Genomic DNA, 15973 nt, shown 5'->3' on the forward strand with positions numbered 1-15973 from the left:
CTGTCTCTACAGATTTGCCTATTCTTGACATTTGAAATAAATGAAATCATATAATGTAATCTTTTGTGACTGACTTCTTTCACTGAGCATTGCCTTCAAGGTTCATCCATGTCGTAGCACGTATCAGTACATCATTCCTTTACATTGCCAAAAATATTCTATTGTATACAGTATTTATTCATAAACATTTTGTTTATACATTCATCAGTCGATGAATATTTTGGTTTCCACATTTTAGCTACTGTGAACATGTGTATGTGAGTTTTGGTGCAGACGTGTGCTTTCATTTGTCTTGGTTACACACCAAGGAGTGGCACTGATGGGCCATATGGTGACTATGTTTAACCTTTTCAGGATCTGCCAGACTATTTCCCAAAGTGACTGCCCAATTTTGCATTCTCACCAGCAGTGTAACGAGTATTCCAATTTCTTCACAACCTCACCAACACTTGTTATCTTTTTTATGATAGCCACCCTAGTGGGCATGAGATGGTATCTCATGGTAATTTGATTTGTATTTCCTTGAAAATTCCTTGACCTTAATATATTTAAATGTGTCAATCTTTTCCTTTGATTTTGTATATATATACTATTTAAGAATTCCTTCCCGTCTTTTTATGTCATAAAGTTTCTTTCATTATTTTCCTGTCTACAAGTTTTATAGTTTCACTTTTTTACTTTTAGTTTCTTACCTACTTGGAAATTGATTTGTAAGTCCAGAATCAGGTAGGTTTCCAATTTAATCTATTTTTATATAGGTCTCTGATTATTTAATGCCATTTATTGAACTTGGCTTTTTTATTGATCATGGATTTATAATGCCATCTGTCACATATACTAAATTCCCATATTTATGTAGGTTTGTATCTGGGCTTTTTCTTGTGTTTCATCGCTATATGTGTCTCCCCCTACCTCAGTATCATGCTGTTTTAAATCTTGCTATCTACTACAAGAAGTGTTCCACTGTTATTACAGTTTACTGTTATTATTCGAAAGCGTCTTAGCTATTCTTAGTCCTTTACTCTGCCTCCCTAGTGATTCCCTGAGACCCCCACCCCACCCAATTGCGGGCACACCTATGCAGCTTCCAGTCTTTTCAACATAAACAGCTTGCCTTGGCTCACACTGTGGACTTCCCTAAAACCTCTTAAAGGTTCACAAACCCCAAACAGCATCTGCCCTCAGCGTGCCCCATACCTCTGGCTAATTGGCACCAAGACCAGCACTAGTGGCAGACAACCTTGGTTCACAGCTTAGCCTCTCTCAGACATGCCTAGCGTGGGTGAAAGACATCTGAGGATTGTTTTGTGGCTCATGTAAGGTGACCCCAGGTAGGGCACAGGCAGAGGCTGAACTTGGTCTGCAGCAGGGCCCCTTCCAGGAGGCCCCAGGGCTGGCACACCTGGTGGCTGGCTTCAGACCGTGACGGAGCACCACCAGGTTACCGCCCCAGACGACACTCCCAAAAGGCTGACTGGGCAGGCACCAGAGCCCTGCTAAAGAGAATCCTGCTCTGTAGGGTCAGCCCCTGCACAACAGCTCCCCCACTGTAGTCACGGCCAGTCCTCACAACAAATAGCCTGAGGGTCAATCCCTCCCATTGATATGCATATAGCAACCAAGGCTCAACTACAAGAGGAGCGTACACACAAACGCCACAAGGGACACACCTGGAGCACCCAGCTCAGATAAACAGGGAGACTGTGCCACTGGGCCCCACAGGACACCTGCTACATAAGGTCACTCTACGAAGGCTGGGAGACATAACAGCTCTACCTAATACACAGAAACAAACACAGGGAGACAGCCATAATGGGGAAACAAATAAACATGTCTCAAATAAAAGAACAAAACAAGTCTCCAGAAAAGAACTAAACAAAGTGGAGACAAGCCATTTTGCACAGTTGAAAACACTGGTTTTAAGGATGCTCAATGATCTCAGAGAGAATTTCAATAAAGAGATAGAAAACATAAACTGAAGACAGAAAACATGAAAAAGAACCAGTCAGCAATGAAGAGTACAATAACTGAAACGAAGAATACAATATAAGGAATCAACAGTAGATTAAATGAAGCAGAGGTTAGAGTCAGCAATCTGGAAGATAAGGTAGTAGAAAACACCCAACCAAAACAGCAAAAAGACAAAAGAATTTTTAAAATGAGGATAGTTTAAGGGACTTTAGGGACAAATCGAACATACCAGCACTAGCATCATAGGGGTGCCAGAATAAGAAGAGATACAGCAAGGGATTGAAACTCTATTTGAAGAAATAGGATGGACACTTTCCGAATCTGACATAGAAGTCCAGGAAGTGCTGAAGTTCAAACAAAATGAACTCAAATAGGCCCACAGCAAGACACATCATAATTAAAATGCTAAAGTTGGAAGACACAGTGAGAAACTAAAAGAAACAAGAGAAAAAGCAGTTAATTACGTACAAGGGAGTTCCTATAAGACTATAAGCTGATTTCTAAATGCAAACTGCAGGCCAGAATGAATTGACATGAAATATTCGAAGTGATGAAAAGTAAGGACATACAACCAAGATTATTCTACCTAGCAAAGCTATCATTTAGAATAGAAGGAGAGATAAAGTTCCCTAAACAAGAAAAGGCTAAAGGAATTCATCACCATAAACCAGTATTACAAGAAATGTTGAAGGGACTTCTTTAAGAAAAAAAGATCAAAAACAAAAAATAAAAAAAGTGCTCATTGATAAAGGAAAACAGTAAAAGCAGTGGCTCAACCAACTAAACCTAGTAGAAAGGTTAAAAGGCAAAAGGAAGAAGATCATGGTAATTACAACAAATTAAGGACACAAACATACACACAAGTAAATAATAATGACAAAAACATAAACGTGGAGGGGTTGAATAAAAACTGTAGTGATTTTAGTATGTGTTCAAACTTAAGTGAACATCAACTTAAAATAGACCGTTATAAACATAGTTTGGTATATAGAAAGCACATGGTCACCACAAACCAAAAATCTACCAGAGATATATAAGAAATTAATTAATCCAAACACAACAGCTAACATCATACTCAAGGGTAAAAAGTTGAAAGTTTTTCTTTAAGATCAGGGACAAGACAAGGATACCACTTTCACCACTTTTATTCAACATAATATTGGAAATCCTAGCCACAGCAATGGGGGGGGAGGGAGGGGGAGGAAGGGAGGGAGGGACGGAGGGAGGGAGGGAGGGAGGGAGGGAGGGAGGGAAGGAAGGAAGGAAGAAAAAGGAGGGAGGGTGGGAGGGAGGGAGGGAGGGGAGGGGAGGGAGGGGAGGGAATGGGAAGAAGAAGAAAGGAAAAAAGAAAGGAAGGAAGAGAGGGACGGGAGGGAAGGGAGGGAAGGGAGGGAAGGGAGGGAAGGGAAGGAAGGGAAGGAAGGGAAGGAAGGGAAGGAAGGGAAGGAAGGGAAGGAAGGGAAGGAGGGAAGGAGGGAAAGAGGGAAAGAGGGAAGGAAGGAGGGAAGGAAGGAGGGAGGAAAGGAAGAAAGGAAAGAAGGAAAGAAGGAAAGGCATCCAAATTGGCAAGGAAGAAGTAAAGCTGTTATTATTTGCAAATGACATGATATTATGGAGAATCCCAAAGATTCCACCAAAAAACTATTAGAACTGATAAATGAATTCAGTAAAGTAGCAGGATACAAAATTAACATTTAACACTACAGAAAATCATGCACATACAAAAGAAGAGAGCAAGAGAATAAGAAAGCAACAAGGAACAAGGAAACAACCAGAAAATCATTAATAAAATGGCAATAACTACACACCTATTAGTAATAACTTTAAAAGCAAATGGAATAAAAGCTCCAATCAAGACATAGGGTAGCTGAATGGATAAAAAACCAAGACCTGTACATATATGCTGTCTATAAGAGACCCACATCAGATAAAAGACACACACAGATAGGAACTAAAGGAATGGAAAGAGATATTTCTTGTAAATGGAAATGAAAACAAGGTGGGGTAGCAATACTTATATCAGATAAATAGACTTTAAAGCAAGGGCTGCAACAGGAGACAAAGAAGGGCATTTCATAATGATAAAGGAATCAATCCCCAACCCCCCTCCCCTCTGGCAAACATCAACATGTTCTCTGTATCTATAAGTTTCTGTTTTGTCCGATTATTTTGTTTTTTAGATTCCACATATGAGGGAGATCATATGTATTCGTCTTTCTCTGACTTATTTCACTTAGCATAATACCCTCTAGGTCCATCCATGTTGTCACAAATGGCAAGATTTCATTCTTATTATGGCCAAGTAATATTCCATTGTATAAATGCACCACATCTTCTTTATCCAGTCATATAATCATGGATACTTAGGTTGCTTTCATATCATGGCCATTGTAAATAAGACTGCAGTGAACATAGCGGTCCACATGTCTTTTTGAATTAGTGTTCTGGATTTTTTCAGATAAATACTCAGTCATATGGTAGTTCTATTTTTAATTTTTTGAGGGACCTCCATACTGTTTTCAATAGTGGCTGCACCAATTTACAATCCCAACAACGGGGCATGAGGGTCCCATTTCTCCACATCCTTGCCAACAATTGTTTGTTGATTTATTGATGATAGCCATTCTGACAGGTGTGAGGTGATATCTCATTGTTTTTTATTTGCGTTTCCCTGATGATTAGTGATATTAAACATCTTTTCATATGTATATTGGCCATCTGTATGTCCTCTTTGGAGAAATGTCTATTCAGGTCCCTTGTCCATTTTTTAATCGGATTTGTGTGTGTGTGTGTGTGTGTGTTATATATGAGTTCTTTATATATTTTGGAAGTTAGCCCCTTATCAGATGTATCATTAGCGAATATTTTCTCCCCTTCAGTAGGTTTTCTTTTCGGTTTTTTTATGGTTTCCTTTGCTGTGCAAAAACTCTTTTGTTTGATATAGTCCCATTAGTTTAATTTTCTTTTGTTTCCCTTACCCAAGGAGATAGATCAGGAAAAACATTACTAAGATCAGTGTGAGAGACTTTACTGCCTATGTTTTCTTCTAGGAGTTTTACAGTTTGGGGTCTTAAAGTCTTTAATCCATTTTGAGTTTATTCTTGTATATGATGTAAGAAGGTGATCCAGTTTTCTTCTTTCGCATGTATCTGTCCAGTGTTCCCAACACTATCTATTGAAGAGCCTATCTTTACCCCATTGTATATTCTTGCCTCCTTTGTCATAGATTAATTGACCACATAGGCATGGGTTTATGCCCATTTCTGAGTTCTCTAGTCTGTTCCATTGATCTGCATGTCTGTTTTCATGCCAGTACCACGCCATTTTTACTACTATAGCCATGTAGTACAGTCTGGTATCAGGTAGCATGATACCTCCAACTTTGTTCTTCTTTTTCACGATTGTTTTGGCTATTTGGAGTCTTTTGTGGTTCCATAAAATTCTTAGGATTATTTGTCCTAGTTCTGTGAAGAATACCATTGATATTTTGAAAGGATTGCATTGAATCTGTATATTGCTTTGGGTAGAATGGACATTTTAACGATGTTAATTGTGTCTATCTATCAGCATGTATATCCTTTCATTTATTTGTATCTTCTTCAGCATCTTTCTTCAGTGTCTTATAACTTTCTGAGTACAGGTCTTTTACCTCCTTGGTTAAGTTTATTCCTAGGTATTTTATTCTTTTTAATGCAATTGTAAATGGGATTGTATTTTTAATTTCTCTTTCTGATAATTTGTTACTGTTGTATAAAAACACAACCAATTTCTTTGTTGTTGTTTTTAATCTTCTATCATGAATACGTATTACCTTTGTAATAATTTCTAACAATAAAACTTATAAATATAAATATTCTTCAATTTTTACTGAGCTTGTGGCCAAAATAAAACTTCATTAAATTTTCATTCCATTCATGTTCTTCATTAGCAAAGGGGATAAATAGGAAAAAACAGAACTTAAAAGCAATTTCTAAAAACAAAACAAACAAAAAACCAAGACAATCCTCTCATACATCCTGCACTAAAGGAAGGGAAGCTTACCTTGCAGTGATTTTTACTGGGGAGTCTGGGAGAAAGCAAGGGCAAAATGACAACAAACACTTAGACTGGGGACCGTCCAGCAGTGCTGTGCGATCTGGGGCAGGTGACCACAGGAGTTCTGCAGACAAGCATGCGCACAGGCTGAGAGGCCAGGGGAGAGCACCCAGGGGAGGGTGACCATGTGCCAAAAGGACGTCCAGGATGGTGAGATGTCCTGCTGGGCAGGGGAAAGGAGTTTCATGAAGGAAGAGGTCAGCCAAGCATTGCTGAGAAGTGAACAAACACTAAGAGCAAGAAAATCCAAGGCTTTCTGTGCTTCAAAAAGTACTCAGGTGAAATTGAGCTCTGCATAATTCTCCAACAGGCAAGATCACTGATGACCTCGGAAACCATGCTCTGGTAGGAGAGAGATCAAATGGTAAGAAGGTAAACTGAGGCAACAGGTGGTCACAACTAGCTCAAATGAAAGGGACAAGGGACAGTGGGATTAAGCGAAGTGAGGAAACAAACACATCTGTAAACAGAGACAGAAGCTACATAGTAAAGAGAAAAGCCTCACAAGGGACCAGTGAGGGCAGAAACTTGATTATAATATTTTCTTAGAAAGGAAATTCACATTCATTATGCAAGGTACACAAATCCTTTCGCTCTCTCTCTCCCTCTGTCCAAAGCCCACATACTTTAAAGTATACCATATGGCTATTTGTCCAAGTTTAAAATGAACCATCTTTGGACTGGATAGGGATTCCATATTCCCAGATAATATTTCCTGAATAGTGCCTAAGTTACTTTCATTTATGATACACTACACCACTACCTGTGACCCAGACCAAAAAGTTCACTACACATGAACAACAAAATCACCATTCATCTTAAACTAGATTTTCTACCATAGACTAAATGGGAAATCCCTCAAAAGCTATCCTATAAAGTTATGTCTTTTTCAAAGTTTTGGAGAGGCTGGGATTTGAAGGTGGGGGTGGCACAGGGAGGATGAGAGAAAAAGGAGGGGAGAGGCAAACCTGCTCTGTATCCCACCTTAGGAAACACACTTGTCTTATGCTTCAAGAAGGGCAGGGACTCACCTTGCTGTGGGACAGAGGCCTAAAGTAGCATTTCTTAAATATTCTGTGATGTTTGAAATATTTGAAGAGCTATAAGGCTAAGGGTTGCAAACCCTGAGCCTAATAAAGAACACTCATGAATGAGATGCCAGATTACCCAAGGCTTAGCAAGATGAGCACACATGCTGGTATCAAGGAACCTACACGAGCACCAAGCTACCAATAGCACTGACAGAAACCACCTTCCCACCCACCACCAAGCAGCAAGTGTACACACAACAGACCCTCAGAGGGGCAAACAAGTAGCAAGGAAAACTTCAGCCTCCAGCGAGGGCTTGGAATCTAAAGCCAGGGTCTGCATTTCCGTCCTTACCCTACCTTTAACACCTCTGATTCAGCATCCGAGGGTCCACCTCTCTCGGCTTCTAGGACTCACTCTCTTGGCTCTCCTCTCACGTCATTTATCCAGCCACCTCTTCCACCTCACTCTTCTTCAGAAGTTGGTGGTGTCCGAGCCTCTGCTCAAGGCAGACACACTCATTCACAGCTTCCTGCCAATTTTCCTCTCCTCACTCAACATGCTAACCACCACCCACTGGAACTCTGCTTAGATGACCCACTGTACCTTGAGCCAACAAGGCCAAAACTTATCCAAGTTGCCAAATCAGCTCCTCTTTATAATGAAAGACAGCCATGTGATGTGACCCCTACCAGCCATTCTTGACTCTCACTCTCCTACGACCTAAGTTACCAGTCCTGTGGTTCCCACCTCTTCAATGTCTCCCTCTGCTCCATCCCCACTGCCACTGCCTCCTTCAGCCAGAATGAACTCCAAGTGCAGCCAGCTCAGGTTGTATCTCACTGCCACGCTATTGTCTGTGCACACCCCTTACCTCACGCAGCACCAGGAGCTGAGACAGCACTCAACAATAACATCTAGCCTTATTTCCCACTTTTCGTGAGACGGGCACACTGTTCTAAGAGTTTTACACATGTTTTATATGAACCTCACAGCATCTGTATTTTACAGCTAAGGAAATTAAGGCATAAGGATGCCAGCTAACTGTATTCAAACCCAGGTAGCCTCCAGAGCCCACACATTAACCATTAAGTGCTCTACTGCCTCCCAGTAAAGGATACGAGGTTGGGTAAAGACTCAGTCCCACCGAATGAGATAAAAACTGAAAAGCATCCTTACAGTTTTGCAATTCAGACATCAATAGTGATATAAGCAAAACCCCTCTCACTAGGGTGCTGTGATAAAGGCAGAAACCAGATTACAAAGAGCTAAGCAGAGAGTATCATTTTTAACAGCTACCACTTAAATGTGCCAAGTGCCTGGCACCATGCCAAGTGCTTTAAGTACAACATACTTTTCAATCCTCACAAAACTGCTAGTTAGATATTACTGTCCTCATTTTACAGAAGAAGAAACTGAGTCAAAAGAGGCTAAGTAAACAGAGACAGACTCTGACTTAATTCATGTGACCCCAAAAGCTGTGCCATCAATCACAATGTGAGGACTGATAAGTAGGTTTGAAGTCAAAGTCAAGTTGAAAAACAAACAAAGTCACATGTCACAGATATATAAAGTGTATTTTAGCCACTGAGTCCAATAAAAGCACAATTAATATCGACCTCTTTGAAATTTAAAATGATTAACTTATATTCCATCTCTTTCCCAAGACAATTCCTACCTCAACATCTCATCAATTACAGTATAAAGCAGAGTAGAATCGTCTGCCAATGCTTTCTTGTTTCTTAATCTAACGCAATTCTTAGTGGAGAGACTTTCACAATAACTCAATAACAAGTTAATGCTCAAAAGAGAAATTTCAACAGAAAGCATAGTTTTAGTTGCTAAACATGACCTTTAAGCAGCATCGTACTCAAATAAAAATAAAATGGAAAGAAACATGAACTATTATTCATGTGTGCAACAAGACTTATTTCCAAAATTCAGATTTTAGCTGTATTTCTACTCACTTATGATTAATGAATGCACTGCTCTTTTCAAAGTCATGATATAAAACCATGGTAACTTCCAATGTGCCCACTCTCTTTTTAAAAAAATAAGTTTACCACAGTCCTGATATTGAAAATAGTTTATCTTTGTTCTCTCATTTTCTTTTTAATTGCTGACCATCTTAAAATCCAAATTAAAAGTATCCCCATATCAAAATTTAATACTTTGGGATTTAATTAACAGATATTTAATGAGAGTAGATCTTAAAAGTTATCACCACAAGAAAAAAAACTGGGCACATAAGCAGCATGGCAGAATAAGAGGACGTCCCGCTCCCTCCCCTTGAAGTTACAAGTTGGACGGCTAAAATTCAACAAGGATTCCCTGCTCAACACACAAACACGTCTGAGACCCACACTGAGACATCTGAAGGCATATCAGAGCGAATAGCACAGATGGCATGAGGAGGGGGAAGGACAGAGACAGGAGCCGTGTGTAGTCCCGCGCAGGAGGTGGCCTAGGTAGACGTGACAGCAGTGAAGGGGAGGGGTACAACCCACCCTGGGCAAACCAGAAGACCTAGGTGGCTGGCACACATTGAGTCTGGGCCCAAGGTCAGGGGCAGAATAGCAGTTCGAAAAGTCACAGCACTCCACAGCCTACCAGCACCAACAAAGGATTCCACAGACATGGAACCCACCTCCCCGTTCCCTCTGTGGCTCGCCTGTCAGTAAAATCCTCACTCAGCAGATAGCAGAGGGCTGAAAAATCATTCCAGCCTAAGTGGCCTGTACTCACTAGCTAAACTCACAAGGAAGATTAGAACCATGGATGAGCAAACCCACTCCCCCCAGCCCCTACTGCCCACCCATTTCCCTACTCATTGCAGCCACAGCCTGGGAGAGGCAGCTGCGTCAACTCGTCAGACACAGCAACTCCGCCAGCAGCTTCTGGCTACAGGAAGCTGGCACCAGGAACAGACAGGCCAGCAGACCGATAATCCACCACTTCCAATCCACAGGAGTGGTACCCCGAGACCGAGGCAGTCTGGTCATGAAGAGGACGCCCACCTCATTAGGAAATATGAGGCATTTTCCACAGCGGAGGTGACACTGCCCCACAGAGATCCCAGAAACCCCAGCAGTGCAGGTAAGAGAAAATAAAAACTTGTGTTTCTGCGCCGCGTACTAGAAAAGACCCCTACTTATCAACCTGCTAAATGAATAACCAAGGTAACAAGGAAATTTAGAAAGAAACAGAAAAATCTCCAGAAAATAAACTTAAAAGACATGAAAGAGGGGCCGGCCCGGTGGCTCAGGCAGTTAGAGCTTCGTGCTCCTAACTCCGAAGGCTGCCGGTTCAATTCCCACATGGGCCAGTGGGCTCTCAACCACAAAGCTGCCAGTTCAACTCCTCGAGTCCCACAAGGGATGGTGGGCTCTGCCCCTGCAACTAAAATTGAACACGGTACCTTGAGCTGAGCTGCTGCTGAGCTCCCAGATGGCTCAGTTGGTTGGAGCGCGTCCTCTCAACCACAAGGTTGCCGGTTCGACTCCCGCAAGGCATGGTGGGCTGTGCCCCCTGCAACTAGCAACGGCAACTGGACCTGGAGCTGAGCTGTGCCCTCCACAACTAAGACTGAAAGGACAACAACTTGAAGCTGAACAGCACCCTCCACGACTAAGATTGAAAGGACAACAACTCAACTTGGGGAAAAAAAAAAAGACATGAAAGACTGTGATTTAAATGACAGAATTCAAGACGGCAGTTCTGAAATAACTCAGTGAGACAAAAGAAAACTCAGAAAAGCAACTCGATGAACTCAGAAATAAAAACAATGAACATAAGCAGTACTTTACCAAAGAGATTGAAACTGTAAAAACCAAAACAAAATTCTGGAGCTGAGGCACTCAGTCAAAGAGATGAAGAATGAAGTTGAAAGATTAGGAAATAGAGCTGACCAGATGGAGGAAAGAAGTGATACCAAAGATAGAAATCTGAAAATGACACAGATGGAGGAGAGAGACTTGAGAATTAAAAGAAATGGAAGAACTCTACAAGAACTTTCTGACTCCATCAGAAAGTGCAACATAAGAATATAATGGGTATACCAGAAAAAGAAGAGAGGGAGAAGGGGACAGAGAGCCTATTTGAACAAATAATCAACAAGAATTTCCCAAACCTATGGAAAGAACTGGATCCTCGAATCCAAGAAGCTAACAGAATACTTAATTACCTCAATCCAAAAGGCTTTCTCCAAGCCACATTACATCAAAACTGTCAAAAATTAACGACAAAGAATTCTCAAGCCAGCAGGGAAAAGAAGGAAACCCCATTAGATTATCACTGGATTTTTCAACAGAAACCCTATAAACTAAGAGAGAATGGAATCAAATTTTCAAATTATTAAAAGAGAGAAATCACCCGTGAAGAATAATATATCCAGCAAAGTTACCCTTTAGATATGAAGGATAAAATAAAGGCTTTTCCACACATACAAAAGCTGAGAGAATTTACCACAAGACTTGCATTACAAGAAAGACTAAAGGGTGCTCTTCTACCTGAAACAAAAAGACAAAAGGATACAAAACGACGATTAAGATGACTAACAGACAGACAGGCAGGATATTGCAACACTTGTTCAGAATAGGGTATTAAATACTTAAATATAACATAAAGGCTAAAGGAGGTAAAAACGTTTTTTAAAAAATAGCTACTGCAATTTAGGAATGAACTCACAGAATTAAAGGGATAATCTGTGATGACAAAAACATAAAAGGGGAGGGGGCAAGGGACTGAACTTGCACAGAAGAATGGAGATAGATGCAATCAGGAGATAAGGTACAACTGTATACATGAAAAAAATCCAGAACTAAGACACATAACATTTGAAAGAAAGAAATAAAGAGGAAAAAAAAATCCTAAATACCACCAAACTAAAATAACAGACAGAAACACTGGGAAAAGAAACAACGGAGACACAGAGCTACCAGAAAACAAAAGATAAAATGGCTATAGAAGGGCCGCCCGGTGGCTCAGGCGGTTAGAGCTCTGTGCTCCTAACTCCGAAGGCTGCCGGTTCACTTCCCACATGGGCCAGTGGGCTCTCGACCACAAGGTTGCCAGTTCAAGTGGGCTGCGCCCCCTGCAACTAAGATTGAACACAGCACCTTGAGCTGAGCTGCCGCTGAGCTCCTGGATGGCTCAGTTGGGTGGAGCGTGTCCTCTCAACCACAAGGCTGCTGGTTCGACTCCCGCAAGGGATGGTGGGCTGTGCCCCCTGCAACTAGCAACGGCAACTGGACATGGAGCTGAGCTGCGCCCTCCACAACTAAGACTGAAAAGATAACAACTTGAAGCTGAACAGCACCCTCCATAACTAAGATTGAAAGGACAACAACTTGACTTGGAAAAAAACAAAAATCCTGGAAGTACACACTGTTCCCCAATAAAGTCCTGTTCTCCTTCCCCTATAAAAATCTTAAAAAAAAAAAAAAAGATTTTCAAGTTGAATGTCTCCAACATACGTAAGATTTAAAAAAAAAACAAAAATGGCTATAGAAAACTCTCATATCACACTCCCTGACTTCAAATTATACTACAAAGCTACAATAATAAAAACAGCATGGTAGTCAGAAAAACAGACATACAGTGCAATGGAACAGAACTGCGAGCCCAGAAATAGACCCACATGTATATAGGCAACTGATTTTCAACAAAGGAGCCAAAAACACACAATGAAGAAAAGAAAGCCTCTTCAATAAATAGTGCTGGAAAAACTGGAAATCCACATGCAAAAGAATGAAACTAGACTGCTATTTGACACCACACACAAAAATTAACTCAAAATGGATCAAAGACCAAGACCCCAAACAGTAAAATACATAGAAGAGAGGATTTTATGAATTTGAGCCCAAAGGCGAGGGAAGTAAAAGCAAAAAAATAAATGAGTGGGACAACATTATGAAATCATATAACATCCAAACTCAGTATAAAGATTGGGGAGACTTTTTTTTTTAATAGCACTTCTAACTGAATAGCACAAAAGTCCAACGGGCAAATGACAGCACTTATCAGACTATCATCACCAAAACTTGTGATGTAGTCCCCAGGACTATACTTAGGTATATAAAGTAATTATACACAGAAAGAGAGCTATAGACTACTCTTGTTAATTTATTCCGTATGTACCTGGGACAAATCATTTAAGGATTTCTGTGTTTATCAAAATAAATCCTAAGTGGAGATTCAACTTGCTAAAAACCTTCTTTCCTCCATTTCCTCTTTCCTTTAAAGGTTTCTTCAACCATATTAGGTTAAGAGAAACAAATATCATCTCTGTGAAGTGAACTACGCAGATGACATTAAAAACACTCAGAAAATGGCTAAAGAGCTTGCCATTTGTCACTTGGCTGGCTGTAGCCGGAGTGACAGAGCTGTGCTCCTTAAAACTAAACACAGGCACTGAAACAACTCCTAGACACCGAATTTAATTTCCTGATTGTTAATACCAAACAGGAATTAAAATCAGCACCTTTTTCATTGTCCTTAAAATAAGTTAGGCACTAATTTATGTCACTGGCTGCCGAAAAGAACAAGACAAACTCATCAAATGAAAACAATTCTTTAGAACCTAAAATCTACCAAAAGCCCGACTGGATAGCACAAGCTTTTCTGTCTCAGAAAAGCATTTATCCCTTAACTGACTGCCTGTCAAAATTTCTAGACATTTACTGCCCAGCTCCCTAATCTGGGTGCTGTGCTGTTCCACCAACTGGCCCTGGCTTTTTCATTTCCCAGCTATTCTGAATGATCCAAAACCTCCTGATCCTTCAAGGTCCACCTCAAAAGTCGCTTCCTTCATGAGGCCTTTTCTGATCCAAACCATAACAACATCCCTAACAGCTGGTAACGCCACATACAATCAGGTCCTGCCACATTCTATAGCCTATTTCTTTCTCTAGGTAAATTCTTTGCCCACAGAAACTACTTTTGTACTTAGGTCTCTCTCTCTTCCCTGCAACAGCTGCAGCCAGGGCCCAAATAGAAAAGGTGAGCTCCGTCAGCATTTGATGATCTCAGACTCAGAAGCCGGGGCAGATACTTCCAGCCCACCTCAATCAGGCCTCGAAATTCTTCCCACAACTTGACTAGGAAGTCCTTGCTCCTGGACAGTAAACACACTTGGAGTCAAGAAGTATATCTTAGCTTCACAACAGGTCTATTTCCTTTCAGAATCCTTAGATGAAATGAGGAAGCAAGAAGGCGCTCTCACAGTTCCAGCATTCCTGGGGCTTTCATCCACAGAGAGGATCCAAACGCTCAGAACCTAAGCTGACCAAAGAGATTACTAGAAGGACAAACCATTTTATCATATATTCATCACCAGGCTTGGAGTCCCCCCACCCCCAACCCCACTACCCCCACAGAGGCTCACTTATGGAAGGAGCCCAATCTTTCCTGCCAAAGCAGGCTGCAAAGAAGCTCACCACTCATCACTCAGCTAGGGCTGTACCCTGCTCGTTGATCACTAAACTACAGACATCGGATTCTTCAGCAAAGGCCCCTCCCCAGCCGTCCATCGCTTACGGTGCTCACACAATTCAAAACAGCACAACAGGCCTAGTTTTATTCCTGATGATGCCTAGCGAGGGAACCAGAACTAAATGCCTCGAGATTACCTTGAAACCACTCAATTTATGAAAATACGAGTGAAGATTACAATCCACCCATTTCCGGATATTTACCAAACTTAATACATAAACTACCAGGATTTCATTTTAAGTTTCTGCATATACGTGGGTCCCTCCCTCCCATCTCCTTTCTGAGATGTATATAACTTGCAAACATAAAAGTAACGCAAACACTACTCAAAGTCAAAAATGACAAACTACCAAAATGCTCCGCGGGCCAAATCCAAATAATCCAAGGCTCAACTCCATACGTGGGAAGTCCAGCCATTTCGAGGGCGGGCAGGGAGCCCTTGCTCCCGGGATGAGGGTGGACAAACCCCGGTGACGGGAGATCAGGCCAAGGCCACCAGAGCAGGCCAAACCCGGGCTAATGTGGGGCGACCCCCACCAGAAGCGAAGGCGGGGGCTGCAGCCCCGAGGAGGTGAAGAAACCCGGCCGGAGAGCCGCCGGGACGAGCGCGCACCCCTCGCTCCCCCGCAGTCACCCCGCGTGGCTCACACCCCGGCCCGCCCGCCCCGGCCCGCCCGCCCCGGCTCACCCGCCCTGGCGGGCAGCGGCGCACCCGGGGCCCAGCCCGGCCCGCTGCTCGGCGGACGCCCGGGGCCGCTCCGAGCTCACTCGCGGCGGCGAGCAGCGGGCCCGGGGCCGCTCGGCACCATCCTCCCCGCCGCGCCGGGAGCAGAGTCCGGCTCCGCGGGGCCCGCGCGAGGACCAGAGGCCAGCCCGGCTCACGCCGCCGAGACACGGGACAGTCTGAGTCCAGCAGCCGTGGTTTCCGGGTAGGATAAAAACGCCACCGCCAGCTATGCCGTGACCTCCGACACCTGGCGTCCGACGGCGGCGCAGCCGGGACAAGATTCCTCAGGCGGCGGAGACGTTGCTGGTTGATTGGGTCACGTGGAATTGGGTGTGAGTACGTGAGCTGTGCGCATACGTGTGGCGTGTGCGCGTGTGTGGGGATGTATTGTGAGACTGGGACAGAATGAGTGTGCGTGCGTGGGACACGGATGTGGGTCTGTGTGTGGATCTCTGCAAGTGTTTGTGTGTGGTACATGACGGGTGGGAGTCTAGGTGTGTGCATGCCTGTCTGTGTTTTTGTGCCTGTCTTAATCACTGCAGATGACAACACTTTGTGAAATAATCTGGCATTGTCCAGTAAGCTTGAAGATAAACATTCTCTCTGGGGACTATATTACCCTGGAGAACCACTTGCACATCTGCACAGGTAGAGCCAATG

At 42.6% G+C, this 15973-nt stretch overlaps 1 protein-coding gene across 3 annotated transcripts in view; it reads right to left on the bottom strand.

The window, feature by feature from the left end:
- TMEM248 (transmembrane protein 248) overlaps positions 1–15642 on the bottom strand; it is a 29013-nt gene extending 13371 nt beyond the window's left edge. Inside the window, exons 1-2 of one of the 3 annotated variants that reach the window (XM_074328480.2) lie at positions 15375–15506; positions 15275–15297 (exon numbers count right to left, since the gene is read on the bottom strand). The gene's annotated coding sequence lies outside the window, so the exon portion shown is untranslated. Of the gene's footprint in view, positions 1–15274 lie in introns of all 3 variants that reach the window. The other 2 variants (XM_074328481.2, XM_074328479.2) reach the window with 2 other exon arrangements.
- Positions 15643–15973: the final 331 nt, after the last annotated feature.

Source organism: Rhinolophus sinicus, chromosome 3 (assembly GCF_057876585.1).
Source record: "Rhinolophus sinicus isolate RSI-liver-muscle chromosome 3, RSI-T2T, whole genome shotgun sequence".
NCBI classification, from domain to species: Eukaryota; Metazoa; Chordata; class Mammalia; order Chiroptera; family Rhinolophidae; genus Rhinolophus; species Rhinolophus sinicus.